Below are 14,183 nucleotides of genomic sequence, written 5' to 3' on the forward strand. Positions count from 1 at the left end.
TTTACATTGCCAGAGTCCAATATAACAGTTGTTAATTACATATACTCATGCATAAAGCATTATGGCAAAATCTAACAGGTCAAAACGATGGGGCTTGGTGTCTTAAGAAGCTACTTACTAGATACAGCTAAATAAGAATTTTACTTTTGTTCTATATTTTATTACTAACTTTCACTAAAATAATAAAAATTAAATTAAAACACATAATATTTAAAATATAAAAACAAAAAAAGATTTGAAATTTTTCTGTCATAAGAATAGAAGTAGAGACTGTGGCTGCCAGACTCTTATTTCTTAGGTTCCACAAAGAGTATTATTAATTTTAAAATAAAATGTCAACAAGGTTGATTGAAATAAAGAGAAATAAATTAATGCTAAATAATTACTAAGGAAGTTTTGTTTATGGAAATGAATAATTCAGTGTTTTACAAAGTAAATTCAAAGAGCAGCTGCTTTGCTGACATTAAGCTAAAAAGAGCTTTCTCAAAATGTACAAACTTTAAAACTGGAGAATCATCATTTTTTTTTTTATGTCAAATAGAAAGAAGTTATTTCCTAGGTCTTCTGTTATTAGCATAAAATATTATATGGTCACAATAGTAATCAACCCACCATTTAAAGAGTCTCAACATTTTTCATGGGAGGGATCTATCACATTCTAGTTAATTGAACATATGCATAATTCCTGGCCTGTTAAGTCTTATAACAGCGGGGCGGGGGAGAAGAGATGAATTCAGATTTCTAACAATCTGTTCCCAACCCACTTAGTCCTGGATTTTATTCAGATCTCAAAATGAATCTTATGGCTACCTTTTAACTCCACTGCAGTTCCGTTTCTGTCTCCTAATTACTTCTTCCCGTATATTGGGAAGGAGCTCTTCCTCCTTCAGAAACAAATGAACCCAAACTTAAAAAAAAAAAAACATTCAAGAGAAACTGCATATTACAAATTAAGGTCATTTTTACTAAAGAACTGAAGAATCAGTTTCTCGTAACAGTAGCCAATAGATATAGAAACTTGAAAAATAAATGTTGCATGTACCCTCAAAGATCAATCTGAATTAAAACACTTCCAGTCACATAAGACAAAGGGAAAACCAGATGTTATTTACATTAAAAAAAAAAAGTTTGTGGTTTATCTATTGTCTAATGCAAACTACAGCCTGCAACTCTTTAGTGGATCATGAAAATGCAGACTGCAAACAGCCTTTGTTTTTAAAAATGAAAAAGAATAGGAAATATCAAAGGATACTGTGCATTTCAGCTATATAAATGCATATATACACAAAAATACATACATATGTATATACTGTACTCTAAAATTTTTCTTACCATAGCCCAGATGAAAAGAATTTTTGAAAGCCACTGGCCTAGTACATGCTAATTCTTATCCTCAACAGCAGTAGCAAAACAACTGAAACAACATATTTGAATTCACTCTTTTGTTCAATATTTAATGAGCATTTCTGTATATCAGGTCCTGTTCTAGGTATTTGGGATAAATTAGTAAAACAAACCAGGATCGTGGTGCTTATGAAGCTTATTCAAAAGGAAAAGACAGACAAGAAACGTAATATTGTATAGTATGTTAGAATGTGGTAAGTTATAGGAAAAAGGAGAGAGAGGTAAGGAGGATTATGGGAGAATGGAGATAGTGGGTTACATTTTATGTAGGGTTGTCAAGGTAGGTCCCTCTGAGGAGAATTTTGGGGGAAAACTTGAACTAAAGGAATCAGTTCCCAATGATAGCATAATACAAATACTTCAGTTTCTAATTCTACACATCACTCATCAAAAAATATGTATAAGGAAAATGGACTTGAAGGAAGAATAACTTTAGATTCAATTAAATTTCCAGAACTGGATTTTTAAACACAATAAAGGTGGCTACTCCACCAACCACCAAAGAGAAGGTATCGCTATTAATGCCAACTAAGTCACTCTTGTGGGAATCAGACAGGACTTTTCAGATGTCACTAAAATGGAAGTAAAGACAACAGGCAAATACAAAAAATTTGATTTAAAATTTTAAAGCAAACATGAGGTCAGACTAAAATAGTCTACAGATTCTTTTGTTTTGTTTTGTTTTTCTAAAAAATCAGTACCATAAGCTAAGCATCTCTGCAACTTCTACCTGGGTAAGAATAAAGAAATAAGTTTAGTGAATTAACCTAAGCCTCACTTCTAATCTAACTAATTCCCTGAGTAATGGGAAACATGAGTGTTGGCTGATGTTTTGGAATGACAAATCTAGAAGTTACCCTGTTGGCATGTGCTAAGAACCTAAGTCCTCTACTTTACGTAAGTAAGTTAATGAATACAAACATTTTTCCTAAAGAAAAGATGGGGGAAAAAAGATTAAAAAATCCCATGTTAAAATATTGTGTTTAATTCAGTGACTGAAAAAGCATGAGCAAATTCAGGCTTTCTGTTACTATTGTTTTGTTGATTTTAATTTAGTTTCCATTAGCTTTTTAACTTGCAATTAAAGAGTTTTTTTGTTTGTTTTTTTGTTTTGTTTTTGTTTTTGTTTTTGTTTTTATGAAATACAAGCAGTTTAGTAGTTAGTTTCTGGTACTCACTAATGTCCATGTAGCTATGTAAGTTTTTTTATCTTATTTATTTTGTAAAATTCTGTGAAAAATTCTCCCAAATTCATTTGGAATCTGAAAATTAATAAAAGTTTACTTGTCTTATAGTGTAAAAGAGAAGAATTTATTTCATTTGACAAAAGGGAATACTATCCTCAAATTTTGCTATTTATTTTAAGTACATAATCTGCAACATTAGAAAGCTATTCTGTAAAAAAATAAAACAATTACAGAAATATTAGCATATTAATAGGGGGGAAAAGCACGTCTCTATTTTGCATACACATAAGAATTGAGCAAGGCTCTCATAACTGCAATGCCAGTTCTATACTCTTTTCGACGAAATTCATTTATTTATTTGGATAAATTCATTTACCCCACACTTGGCACTGACAGGTATTATTAATGGGCATATCCTGGGACAGCACTTTCTACATAGCTGGGCATTAATATTTTAAAGGCCTTTTTTAAAAAAATCACAAACTTCCCATTTATTTTACCCAATTAAAATGGGTTCCTCAAAAAATAACAATTATTCTCTTCCCTTACTTGAAATCCATACAGTTCAAATTTCATCAAACATCCAAGAGATAAAAGGTCTCAGAAAGAAAATAAACACAGATTTTATAGAATTAATGAATTTTCAAGTTAAAGAGAGAATACTTGTAAAAGGTGTATGTTTTGTTTTAAAACCTTGTTGTAATGCTTTCTATTAGAAACCTCAAAGCAAATTTTGGTTAAAAGCTGGGTATCTTCTAATCAAACGTTTGACATCATCATGCTTCTCTTCAGCGGTCATTTCTTCAAACACCAAGTCCCGCTAATGTTTCCTTCAATGCTTCCCATTTTCACTGTCATCTCTCCCAAAGCAGGCCTTCTTCTTGTAGCTTGCTCAGAGAAAAAGCTTCCCCTTTCTCTAATATCACCTACTCCATCCAGCCTCAGCCCATATACGGATCACCATTTTTATCATCTGTCCCCAGAGACATGAGGAAGGAAGCAAATGGATGAGATTTAAAAGATGCAAAAATAATGGAATTACTGCATTTACCTTCCCACAAAATTCCGGTTTCTATTACAGACTCATAGGAACTCACTAAAGGCATGATTAGCATATACAGGTATAAGAGAGGGTTGACCTGATTCAAAATAATCTCAAGAATAAGGACAACCAGGCAAAAAAAAAAAAAAAAAAAAAATCAAAGGTGAAATTTCCCAGAGATAAATGCAAATTCCTGCATTTCGGTTTTAAAAAAAACTTTCCAATGTTAGAGCAGAATGACAGATAAACTCCATGTGATCCAACAAAATGAAACATGACAGAACACCTAAACCAATCTTAATATCAGTGTCCACATTACAGTGACAAGTAAAACACAAAACAAAACCCCTCAGAAGAAAGCCTCTATCCAACTTCAGAGGTTCTCAGAAGGGGTAGAAAAGCCACCAGGTATGCCATTTTTCAGGGCTCCACACTTAACAGAGAGGACAACCCAAAGGTAACCCCACAGGAAAAGAGGAAACATTCCCGAAGGCTATTTAACAAATACACTGCAGTGGCCAGTGTGCGCCTTTTCCCCCAACCTCAGGAAAGGACGAGAACTCATCAGCCCTCACACAACAGCCCACAAGGGAGGACAAACACATCAGAGAAGGTGGCAGGAGTGTTAAAGAGTATTCACCCACAATTTTTCAGAGAAACAGCAGGGCAACTCTGCAAACACACCCTAAGGAAAAGAGGATTCATCTCAAATGTCACACTATATAACAACTAAATGAAAACATAAATTCAAGAAAGCTAGACTTCAAGGAATAGCTCGTAAAACAGAGTGAGATGAAAGAGGAGATAAAAATACAAATGGAAGACCAAAACAAATCCACAACAGTGCTAAATACATTACATATTTATAAGAAATAGGATAGACAAAGCTAAAATTCAAATAAGAGATTTTATAAGAATCACAGTAAATATAGAGGAAACATTTTTAAATTTTTAAACATGCAAACACAGAGAAAACCAACGTATGACAGGCAACTATTGTGGCAGGCAACTTCTAGGATGGCCTCAAATGATCCCAGTCACCTGGTATTCATGCCCTTGTGTCCAGTCCCCACGAAGGTAGGCTAACCCTAGAGATTTCCTTCTAATTCAAGCATATGACAATGTGGATGGGATATCACTGCCACGACTAGGTTACAAAAGATCATGACTTCTGTCTTGTTAGCAGATGTTCTTTATTACCTTTCTAGCTTTCAGGTTTTGAGGAAGAAAACTGCCATGCGGGGGAGGCTTATGTGGCAAGGAATGGAGGGCGGCCTCTGGCCGACAGGCAGCAAGGAACTGAGACTGTCAACACACATCCCATGGGGGAAATGGTGCCAACAAGTGCTGAATGAGCTTAGAAGCAGATCCTTCCCCAGGCGAGGCTTCAGATGAGACTGCAGACCCTGAGCCGACACTTTAACTACAGACTAGTGAGAGACTAAAGCAGAGGCCCCAGGTACGTCACGTGGACTCCTGACCCATAGAAATGGTGAGATAATAAATGTTGTGCTGTTTTTAGCCACCAAGTTTTGGGGTAATTTGTTATGTAGCAAATAACATCAAGTGTTAATCCCATTTCAAAATTCCAAGGATGATTGCTATCTCTGAGGTAGAGAATTCTAAAAAGAAAAAAAATATATATATTTTAAAAGACAATTTAAGAAAAGTTTTCCGACATGAAGAATTGAATGTACAAAGCAAAAGGACACAATGTGTTCTGGGGGGGGGGGGGAATTAATACAGAACAAATGACACCTAAAATATATCCTAGTTATCAAATTCAAGGATAAAGAATTTTTCTAGTCTCCAAGCAGAAAAATCAAATCACCTCTGGCAGGGTGGTTGTAAGGTGGGGTGGGAATGAAAACCAGGCTGGTTTCATACTTTCCAGACAACATTCAATGTCATAAATTAGTAATGCAACATGTACAAAGTTCTGAGGGAAAGAAATAAAGGCCTGACAATTTTATACCCACCCTATACGTCATACATGTATAAGGTAACAGGCAGTCATTTCCAAATATGAAAGATATCTAGGATTTCAGAACCCAAATATTTTCTTCTTAAATAAGCAATTTGACAATGACATCTAGCCATTCAAATCAAATCAAAGAAATAAGGAAAGAAGATGTGGTAAGCCCGGAACTTATGGTTATAGAAAGAACTTAAGTATTACAAATTTTGACAATGTAAAAATAGAAATTAGAAAAACTGAGACCTTAAAGACAGGAGATGGGGGAAAAATAATAATACTTTCAAATCAGGGAAACAATACTGTCCAAAATTAGAATATGAAAAACATGTTTCTTACATCATATAAACTGAGTATTTATAATTTTTATTAAAAGAATGATGCTTTCTAAAAACTTAACAAGAAATGCTGGGGGAAATAAATAATGAAAGCCTGAACTGGGGAAGAGGGCTCACATATTGTTTCCTGAAGTGGGACTAGTCAGCCTCGAAGGCTCCATCTAATGCTAAGTTTCTAAGATCACAGAATTTCCCCTAAATAAAAATCTTCTCTACAAGGAAATAAATCCCTGCTTTCTATGATATCAAGTCGAGACTTTTTTCTTGGCTATCAAGGAGCACCAAAACATGACCTTAAACCACAACCAGTCTTACACAATCAGGCTATTCTCTGCTCACTGCCACACAAATATCTTGTGTGATATTCAGCTTTCATGTTTGAACTCCTACTTGGGATATCTTCTAAACAAAGTGGTAATTTAGATGCCACCAATTTAAAGGCTATTTCTTTCCCAACATTTACTAAGAAGATAAATTGAGTTTAAAAAAACAAGACATTCAAATCTAACCTAACTGAAAAGTCTACTTCTAGCACAAAATTCTTCCTAAATTCTTGGAATTTAACTAATATCTTCTTTTAGATTCCTAGAGCAATATAAAAACTTAACTCTAAATTAATATTGCTTTGTAAATTGTGTTAGTCTTAATTCAAAAACAGCCCTAAAATGATATAAAAATTAAAAAATATTAGGTTATATATATATATATACACACACACACATATTTAGTTGTAAAAAATTAAAAAGAAATTTTTTTTTAATGAGATACAAAAATCTGATTTCAAATGTTCCTAAACCTTTGATATTTCACATTAAGTATTTTTAAGATAACTTTATACATTTATATGGAATGCTACATTTTACAAAATGCTTTAATGCTCATTTATTTCCAACAATAATTTTACAATTACAGTCATCCACAAAAGAATTGTAAGCACCTTCAAAAACTAGAAACTATAAAAATGAAAGTCATTTTAAAGTACTGTCAGTTTCTGGGTGGTGAACACACAATGTGATATAAGATGATGTATTACAGAATTGTACACCTGAAACCTATATAACTACACTAACAATTGTTACCCCAATGAACTTTAATTTAAAAAAAAAAGAAAGAAAAAGATACTGTCAGTAAGAAATAATTTATGAAACTTCATAGATTTATCATAGAAACATATTCATCATAATCCTCTTTAATACCAAACTACATTTGCCAAGTAAGCAGCTAAAGCTTTGTTATTTATTTTTCCTCTCAACCATGATTAAAATGTTTATATTCCTTGTTTTAATACTCCAACATATTCAGAAGGCCAGTTACAGCTCAGGATTTCTCCCTTATTAGAGATTACAAAATCAAAAATTATTTTTAATTGGTTCCGTGAGGAAGACGTAAAACTTTGTTAATAAACACTTAACACACTTTTAACCCCCGGAGCTATGCTGCAGGTCTCTGGCAAGCCACAAACTCAGGTCTCTGTTCTGCAGGATGGGGTTTGTTCAAGTTTTCAAGAATAAAGTCTACTTCAAGAGACACCAAGTGAAATTTAGAAGACGATGAAAGAGCAAAACTGATTACTGTGCTCGGAAATGCTTGGTAATCCAGGATAAAAATAAGTACAACACACCCAAATACAGGATGATAGAGAGACGTCATCTGTCAGATTGCTTATGCCCATATGATAGTCTGTGCAGCTTATGCTCAAGGGCTCCTTAAGTGTGGTGCAAAGGTTGGCCTGACAAATTATGTTGCATGACTGGAGATGAATGCGCAATGGAAAGCACTGGTGGTGAACCTGCAGCCTTCACTTGCTCTTTGGTTTCAGGGCTTGCCAGAACTACTACTGGAAATGAAGCTTTTGGGTCCCTGAACAGAGCTGTGGATGGAGGCTTGTCTATTCCTCACAGTACCAAATAATTCCCTGGTTATAATTCAGAAAGTAAGGAATTCACTGTGGAAGTATATTGGAAACACATCATGGGTCAGAACATTGCAGATTATATGTGTTACCTAATGGAAGAAGATATATAAGAAACAATTCTCTCAACACATAAAGAACAACATAACTCCAGATGTGGAGGAGATGTGTAAGAAAGCTCATCTGCTATACGAGAGAATCCAGTCTATGAGAAGGAACCTAAGAAAGAAATTAAAAAGAAGAGGTAGAATGTCTCTTGCCCCAAAATGTCTCTTGCCCAGAAGAAAGATGGGGTAGCTCAGAAGAAAGCAAGCATCCTCAGAGCTCAGGAACAAGCTGCTAAGAGCTAATATGCCAAAAACACAATTTTCTATGAAGATTTTTCATGTAAACGCAATAATAAACTTATTGACCAATCAAAAAAAATAAGTAAACACTTAATGTTACATTTATAGTAATGGGAAGGAACAGGATATGTCAATATGGTTTAATTATATTCCTAAGAACAAGCCTTCCATATATTTCAACCACAAGATGGAGGTAAAGTAGATGTATTAACATATTTCAAAAATATATACTTTTTATTAAAACATTTGATAGCACTTAGCTTGTAATCAGAAATATATGCTGATCTTTAAATAGGTAAAACTACTTCATATGTGACCAGTTTCAATAAGCTATTTTCAAAAATATTCTTTGGATAAAAAAGAAGAAAATATAAAGACATATGTTTTCATATAATTCATTTTGCAGAGGGAACCTTATTAAAATGTTTTTTTAAAAAATACACTTAAAAAGATGATTCATGTCTCTATTACCAGCGCTGTCCAACAGAACTTTCCGCAATGATGAAAATGAGCAATATCTGCATTATCCACAGGTGACATGTGGCCATCAAGCATTTGCAATGTGGCTGTTGCTACTAAGAAATAGTAAGTAGCTAACATGCTAGTGACTATTACACAGGACAGCACAAATCTATATCATAGCCAATTTATTATTTTATTATATATCAAAATCCAATATGGGTTCTCAGGTATTAAAATAATAAATAAAAGCTGAACTTTAAAAATAAGATAACTAAAACTAGGTTCTGACAATTTTAATGGAGGTTTTTCCATAACCATGAGAAAAAAAAAGGAAAAGCTCAACAAAACTGCTGAGGTGAAAAAAATTATATGTTAAAAGGGATAAAGTTTTACAGCATCCTGCAACAGGAATATAAGAGCATTATTAAAATACATACACATAAATCACACAAATCATTTAAAAAAAATCAATAAGCATGTGAATTTTCATATTTAATATTGAAATGTGCTCAAATATTCAAAATATTTAAACATCTGCACACAAAATAACCTTCATATTTACCAAGTTTAGTTAACGTTTTCAATAATAGAAAAAAATCGTTCCCTCATACGAAACAGTAAGAGTCTAATTCTACAATTACAAAGTACAACACTTTGTACCAGACACAGATTCCAAAAAGAATCATCTGGACCTCAAGCAATGCAAAAACTGGGTACCATATAGGTTAAAGAGCCGACAGCCAATGTGTTTCAAACTAGCAGAAGTATTCTCACTAATCCATACAAAGATGCTAATCAAAGGTACGGAAACCAAAAGAAGAAAATTTCTTGAACGCATTCTGAAAGCATTCATTTTCATGATTAAACCACTTCACTGAGGCCTGTATTGACTTTTGGCAGAAAAGGGGAGGTAGCCGACCTAAAAGTACTATAGAGATGACACTAAGGAGACAAAAGAGTGTTAGAAAAGAATTTGTGGATTGGCCACCAAATAATTCTTGAAAATATATTGATGGTTGGATTATTGAGGCAGGTGCTCTGACTTTAACCCCTCCCCCCCCAAAAAAAAAACCAAAAAGGATGTTGAATTAACCTGTCTGTAGGTTACAAAAGTGGGATGTTCCCTTTTGCAATAAATAGTCAAAATCAGTTTGCTGTTGACAAGTCACACTCAAACAGAAAATAAAAAATAGAGCTCCTCCATTTGTAGATCTATCCCTCCCCAAAAAGATCTCATGAAATTACTTCTACAAGTGCTGTGTTAAAACTGAACCCCTAGAGGGCAACTGAGCTTCAATTTTTACTTCATAATGTACTTCACTTCCTAACCAGTGTATAGATACCATGACCTATTTACCTGGGAACTTTACCTTCAAAACAAAAGGGAAATGGAAAGGGAAAAGAAACTGAGATATTCCACCCACTAATGAAAATATCATTATGGAATGTATTCTTTAACAATGATAATTCAAAGATCAAGAATATGGATATTCTTATTCCTGAATAACACACAACATAAACGAATATTTGAATATTAACACTCTCGGTAGGAACCACGTAGCAGATAGGAAAGACATACTTAACAAGTCTATTTAATATAAATGCTTTGCATAACTTTACATTCATTAAATGGCATGTTAAATTGTATAGGAAAAGAAGTGAAGAATCCAATCTCAGTAACAATTATCCTTATATGAACTACCCGATATAACCCACTATAGGAAAAATAAATGTTCCTCAAGTTCAAAAATATGAAGAGGTTTCCTAAGTGTCCATCTAAGCTAACTCTAAATCAAAGTAGAAGTATTGATATTCAATTAGGCCCACTCAAAATAATGATGTAGAAAAAAAAAAGTTACTGTATCAATATGAAAGGATACTAGCTAGCAAGGCTACTAACCTACATAACTCAGCCTCTTCTTAGTGAAACTCAGAAACATATACAAGTCTAGTATGTATGTACCACCAGAGTAACATAACAGAATGAGCTGAGAATTTACTTGGATGACATACAGGATTATAATAATAAACTGATAGCTTGATAAATCATGTGGTTTTCTCTTAACCCAAATAAGATTTTTTAAAGATCAACTCTTGTTTGTATATATACTACATAATATGTACATGCTGACTGGAATACAATTTTAACTCAGTGTGTAAACAGAGTTTGAATGAAAACGTGTCACCACACAGGCCTTCCTTCCCAGCAGGCGACTCTTTATCTACTGTGCTCAGCGCCAGAGCCACCATCTTGGTGAGGGCAGAGAATACAACACACACATGCTGGTTAAAGCCTTCTTCACCATGTCACAATAATTTTCTTCACTAAATTTATAAACTAATTATTCACATTACATCCTGTGGACTCAGGGATCTAAAACGATCACATATCAATCTCTGCTCATTTAGATTAGAATCTATATATGAAATCTGACAAACCAAAGAATGCAATGATGGAATGCAAAGAAGAGAAAAGCTACTGAGGAGGGTGTGTGCCATGAGCTTAGTAATTTTCAGTATAGGAAAGCATGAAATGGAGCAGTCATATAATTTATAGGATTAAAAGGGGATGAAGACTACAAGAGCATACTTGGATTCGTCATTTCCTAAAAATTGGCTAAGAATCTTTGGCCCATTGGAAAAGAACTTGAAGGCTGGCATAGGAAACCTGGAGCTCAACTTCCAAGATGAAAATAAGGGAAATAAAAGTTCAAGAAATAGCAAACACACACATAAAAACTAAGAACAGCAACAATAACAAAGCAACCAAAAACGTATAGTTTATATGAAAAAGAGTGCTCTAGGTAGAGAAGTATGTAACTTTAAAATACACAAAATGATTAAGAAATACGAACTTCAAATTATAAAATAAGAAAGTCATGGGGATGTAATGTACAGAAGAGGGAATATAGTCCCTAATACCGTGGAAACTTTGTACAGTGGCAGACGGTTACTAGACTTATCGGGGTGATAACTTCTTAAGTATAGAAATGTCAAATCACTATGCTGTACACCTGAAACTAATAAAGTATTGTTAACTATAATTCAACAAAAAAGGATCCACAAAACGAGCTGAGGACAGGAGTAAAATCCATATGGCCTGTTACCGTGTGTTGCTTTAAGTGGTAATTCTGTACCTTGGGCGAATCCTTTGTTTCTCAAATCTTGGATGTATATCTAAATCACCTTAAGAGCTTTGAAAAAAAGGAAAAAACAAAAACACCTTTCCTTGTGGAGAGAAGCCTATGCATTGGTATTTTTAAAAAGATTCCCAGATAATTCTGACATACAGCAAGGGTTGAGGACTTCTGATCTAGCCTATGTGTGAGAGATGAAAATCAAATGCACTGCAATCATAATGGCAAAATAGAGGTTCTGCCATAAAAATAAGATGATTTGAATGTCACCATCTGAATAGATTTAACCAGGGAAGATGCAGAAGAAAAAGGTAACGCAGAAGAAACTGCATGACGCCTTTAATACTGAGACGTTGACTAAATAGGTCCACTCTGAAAATCATGGGATACTGTGAGGTTAGAGTCCCTTAATAAATCAACCATATGTAAGTTGAACACATGGTCTCCTGAGGCCAAAATAAGAGAAAAAAAAAAACACTTCCAATTTTTCACATTAGTACATCAAAAAGTATGGTTAGTCAAACAAACCTTCAATATGATCAGAAATTCCATCTTTCGGAAGTTTGTATTTTATGAGGTTGGCATAAAATAAACATGTAGGATATATGATGGGCAAAGAATAGGATGCAATATATCTAAAATTGGAGTTTGTACCCTGTACTGACACAATCTATCCCTCCCCTACTATTCATTGAGTAGGCTAGCTCCCTTTAAAGTATCAAATTTCCAAATATAGTCTTGACTATTCTAGGATGCTCTAGTTCAGTTTGTGTAGGTGAGTGATGAGAAAAGTGAGCAATGGCTTTAACTGTATTAATCTGTACTGAGTTGGAATAGAATCACTCCTACTCATGCAATAAAGGGCTTCCACCACAATAAAGGGCTACTGTCTGTCTGGAAAAGTCGATCAGAATGGAAATGAAATCCCCTGAGCTCAAAGATCCAAAAGGCTTAGAAAGACAACTAAAAGAGTGAGACAATGTTTTGCAGCGAGAACTGGGTTCTAATACTATATTTGATATAACCCCGTATTATGGTTTGATCTAAGGCTAATTAATTATCTATTCCCTTATATAAAGGACATTGAAAAAAGTTAGATTTAAAGATTTTGTCCAACACAAGTTCTATCCAAGACTTAATTCTTTGGCAAGGTCACTGACTAGGAAGGTGTAAGTATGGGGTCGAACTACAGAAATACCTTGTAAATAAACACATGGACAAATTCAGAAAGTCAAGAGAAAGCTGAATTTGTGTGTGATGACCTGGAAATCTTGTAAAAAAAATAATATGTCTTAACAAGTCAAATCCAGTAAGATTTTCCCAAGCTTTGCTAGTAGAGATATTTAAAGTAAGAAAACAGGTCTAATAATATGGATTCAGAGTTAAATTTGTGCTGTGTTTTGAGTTTGTTCATCATTAGAACCAGTTTTAAGGTTATGGTGAAGAATCAAAGGAATGAAAAATCAATATAAACAGATTATTCATTCATGCATTTTAAAGATAAGAACGGGCATTCTATTAGAATGCAGAGTAAAGCTACTGGTGTTGATTGGGGAAAAAAACACTGTGCCAATGGGAACTTTCAGATTATGTATGCAGAAGTCAACTAACATTACATTAAGAGAATAATTTAGCTATTTAGCCATTCTTAGACCAAAGAGATTTTTCTGTAGCTTAGAGAACTTAAAATAAAAACATCAGATTTAAAAATCTGACAAATCTGACTAATCAATTTCTCTAGAGAAAATAATGAATAATACATGCTTAAGGACACCTGTAAGAATGACAAAAAGAAGTATGTCACAGTTAACCATGTAGAAATACGCTCATCCTCACACAGCAGCCTGACACTTCTCATACAAGCCAGCGTAACGTTATGCCAAAGCAGTCGGAGATGGGTGGCCCTTTAGCTCTGGCAAACACACACTGCCTGTCAACTTTCATGACCAACAGCTTCTAGTTTAAAAAAAAAAAAAAAAAAATGCCGAAAGCCAACATTTAGAAAGGAAAGTAGTCAATTTGTCTTCTATTCTGTTGCAGAATTAATCTTCATTCAATTCTATTTGTATAAAGTCTTTTCCTGGGAAGACAGGAGAAAGAGAGGGAGAAAGCAGAGACTTCAGATGCTTCTGATTTCTTGCTAGAAAACAAACGGAAACTTCTGCTTAAGGTTTTTAAGGCACTCCAAAATCAAGCTTGATTCCGTCTTTATTTGTCATTATCCCGCAAAGGCACCAGGGGTCTCCTAAGGTCAGTGCCCTGACTGCTGTGCAGACAAACCACGCCCACTCTCACTCTGTGTCTTCAATCCTGAGTCTGCAACGCTTTTCCAGCTTCCCTGTACTCACCCCAATCCTTAGCCACAGGTACTTCAAGGTT

General features: G+C 34.2%; 1 protein-coding gene and 1 pseudogene across 5 annotated transcripts in view; one reads left to right on the forward strand and one right to left on the reverse strand.

Moving 5' to 3' along the window:
- Positions 1–14,183, reverse strand: part of CMC1 (C-X9-C motif containing 1) — a 71,713-nt gene that overhangs the window by 23,112 nt on the left and 34,418 nt on the right. The gene's annotated exons all lie outside the window — the stretch shown is intronic.
- Positions 7,429–8,208, forward strand: LOC109454517 (large ribosomal subunit protein uL18; annotated as a pseudogene).

The sequence above is a fragment of the Rhinolophus sinicus genome, linkage group LG10 (genome assembly GCF_036562045.2).
Source record: "Rhinolophus sinicus isolate RSC01 linkage group LG10, ASM3656204v1, whole genome shotgun sequence".
Lineage (NCBI taxonomy): Eukaryota > Metazoa > Chordata > Mammalia > Chiroptera > Rhinolophidae > Rhinolophus > Rhinolophus sinicus.